Genomic DNA, 3,687 nt, shown 5'->3' with positions numbered 1-3,687 from the left:
GCTGCTATAGATGAATGAGAACAAGCATAAGCATTCAGTGTAACAAGATTTTCCACAATTCAAACCAGGGACTGGGTGAGATTTGCCAGTCAAAAGATACATTTAAGTATGCATCATTTAAATACCTTTGCTCACCTCATCCTTCCAAAGATGGTTTGAGAAGATGGAAAACTTGGCAAAGTTCTGGTAGTTTAACTGGGTGGCAATTTTTTCTTGCTAGATTTGATAATTTTTCCCTAAAGATCAACCTATAAATCCTTTTTATTTTAACCCTAGTATCCTGATTTCACTGTGCAATCTGCATTACATGTAAGAATTACAAATTCTTCTACCACATAATGCAAATTGAAGGGCATAAAGGGGAGAACTCACTAGTAAGACCCAAGATTACCAGCTTATCCAGTGAACTGCAAGAAGACTTCAGGAATTAACTTCATCTCTATTTCTGTATGCCTTCTTTCTACTTCTAGGAAGAGCCTCATTATAAGGATTCACTGAATAACTGCTCACTAAGATGCCAAGATTAATCAAACCCTCCTACACAGGCTTGAGGCTTAGCCACTAGTAATTTTAGATTTAAGATTTTATCTTCAATCAAGTTTTTAAGCAAAAATTCCAATTAATCTAATAGAAAACCAGCATCTGATACACAGCTTTGCACTGCTGACTAGACATACTGAACCAGATCTTGGCTTCAATTAAGTCAGTTGATGTTATCATACAAAACAGTGAATGTAACAGCCTGGACTTACAGATGTGTGAAAGATGTTTCAAGTCACACTTCTTGACTTTTTAGCAAGGTCCTTCAAAGAAATTATTAAAGGCAGACTCCACATAACTGTGCATCTAATAAATCTAAGAAAATCTTAAGTTGTTCAAACTCCTAAAAGCTGGTAGAGTAGAGCTACAGCAGCTCTGACCTGCAGCCTACACCTTCTTTTACCTGCTAAGGATAAGTTCAAACAATAAAATAAAAGAGAAGGCCTAGAATCGTAATGACTGTGTTTCCCTTCATTCCAATCAGTAAAAAGTACTTCTGCTTCGTTTTGTTAGGGTTCTATCTTATTCAGCCTTTTAAAAATAGTTACACTAAAACAGATCTAAGAGAACAAATGGGGAGAAAACTCAACTAATATGAGAGCATAGGAAAATGCCTCTATATCCAACAGATTTAGCCTACATCTGACACTGCTTCTTGGCAATAGGACTGAATCAATTCATTTATACCTGCACCCTAAAACTGCTACATTCAGAAGCCCCACTCTGGCCTTCAGAAACTAGAAGGAATCTCATCTGTTAAGTCCCAGCACTGCCACTTCCAGGACAGTTTACCTTTTCTGCCTGAAATACTTTTATGCAAAGTATTCTATTTTATTTTTCTTATTGCATGCAACACAGATTATACTCTGTGTAACCCTTTTAGCTTTCAAGGAAGCAATAAAAATTGATTTGGGAGACTTTTGAATGAAAGAAGAAAAAAACCAATTTTTTTTTCAGGCAAGGAAAATCTCACTCAGAGTAACTGTTCTGGTTTGGTGGGTTTTTTGGTAGCGGGGGAACTGCCACTGAGTGGCTCTGATAAGAAGCTGAGAAGTTCCCCCTGCTCCAAAATCCCAGCTGAAGAGCCATCAGCGAGGCAATAGATGCACCTCGGTGATTAACATACGAAAGAATCAGCATAACACCCGAGGAGAAGCACTTTGGGGAGGAGAGTTGTGCTGGTGGTTGGTAAAGAAGAAGGGGAAGAAGGTGCCCGAGCAGAAGTTTCCCTGCAACCCATAGCGAGATGGCAGCTGTGCCCCTGCACTCGTGGAGGAGTGTGGTGGAACATTCTCTGGGGTTGCCAGGAGGAGTGAACTTGGTCATTGGACTTTGATTTTGTGGCCAGTGGATTTGCTGTCAGTGGACTCTGATTGTGCAGCTTTGGAAGACCCCGGTACCAGGGGAGTTTGTTCCTGAAGCAGCCCCTGACTCTGTGGGAAGCCCAGGCTGGAGCAGCTCCGGACCTCGTGGGAAGGACTCATGAAGGAGAGGTTCGTGGAGGACTCTCTCCCATGGGAGGGACCCCGTGGGGAAGCAGGGAAGGATTGTAAGGAATCCTTCTTCCTGAGGAGGAAGGAGCAGCAGGAACCACCAGCCTGTGAACTGACTCTAAACCCCATCCCCTGTCCCCCTGTGCCGCTGGGGGGAAGGAGGGAGAGAAACCAGGAACAAAGTGATTTGGGCCCGGAAAGAAGGGAGGTTGTGGGGTAACATATGCAAGCCCTGCTCTGTGTGTTGTCTGTGTTCTGTGTGTGTTTGATTAGTGTGAAATTAAACTATTATTTTTTTCCCCAAGCTGAGTCTGTTTTTCCCGGGACCTTAATCAGTGAAGATCCCTCCTTGTCCTTTGTCTCTACCCATGAGCTTTGTCCTCCTCATCCCAGGGTGTGTGTGTGTGTTGTAGGGGAACTGAGAGAGTGGCCATGTGGCTGTTCTTTTGTTGTTGTGTTGTCCCAAACCACGACAGTAACCTCAGAACTTGTGAAGGAGAAATGACGCTTTTGCAACAGTATCAGTTTGGGCTGCAGAACGAACCTCACTGCTTATTTACTGCAGTAAATAATCAACTAGCTGCTGAAGTCAGATGTGTCGAATGGTGACTTCAGGAGCATGATACACCAGGGACAGTGCTGAAACTATAAAGGGTTATTTTAATTCCCCAATGGAAGATTCCATCAAAAATAGCACAGGAGGAAAGACTTTAATATGAATATTGAGACAAATTTCCTACTGAATCAAGGGCACACGGGCTAGTAGGAAGTACCAATCATACCCTAGGTTGATCAGAGCACAGCGTTTTGATCCACACTGGCAATTACACTTTGTTTCTCCTGTTACTTGATGGCCTTATGCCTCAGTTTCAGGATCCAACAGACTCCTTCATGGCCTTGGTGAGGAAAACTGAAAGTAAATACAGGGAAGGAGGCCTGGCTAAGAAGGTCTGTATTTCAAAAAAGGTAACTGTGTGTGATTCCAGTGACCACCAGTGAATTCAGGCTTGAGGCAAAAAGAACCATTCTGTAGAAACAGCAAAAGGATCTGAAGAAGCGAGACGCAAGCCTCAAGGCCTTTAGCCAGCAGATGTACAGTTGCCACAAACACACACCACTGATCCGTCTGGTTCTTTACCTTACAGTCAAAACTAGCATTTCCAAGTCAGATATTGACAGGATAATATGCTTATCTCTCAACATTTACCTGCAGCAGATGACACAGATGAGGCAATAACTTCCACCATTTAATTCATGGTCTTCCAGACCAAGGACACAACAACTTGATAAGAGGGAGTTCTCAAAGAGAACTCTCAAAGAGTTCCACCATCTCTCTCTTCCTCAGAAGTATCCAGCTCAACAGATATTGCTAGATTGTTCTTAAGCAAGATAAGCACTACCTTCATGTATCACAAGATGTATAGAGAACAGAAGATCAATTCCTCTGGAAGGACAAAGTGCATTGACAGGAAGAAGACTGTCCTCTAGTTTCAATTGAACAAAACCTTCCACCTACTTCCACTCCTGTTTGTTTGAATATACTCTGGTCATTAGAAGGATTATATGCTGCCTGAGCTAAGGCTTGGTGTCTACTCCCAGGTATTACAAACAGGTTCAGGTATGCTTCTTTGTTCTTTGCTGTCAGTGGCCAAAC

Source organism: Chaetura pelagica, unplaced genomic scaffold (genome assembly GCF_000747805.2).
Source record: "Chaetura pelagica isolate M959 unplaced genomic scaffold, ChaPel_1.0 scaffold345, whole genome shotgun sequence".
In the NCBI taxonomy this organism is placed as follows: domain Eukaryota; kingdom Metazoa; phylum Chordata; class Aves; order Apodiformes; family Apodidae; genus Chaetura; species Chaetura pelagica.
This window is presented reverse-complemented; position numbering follows the sequence as displayed.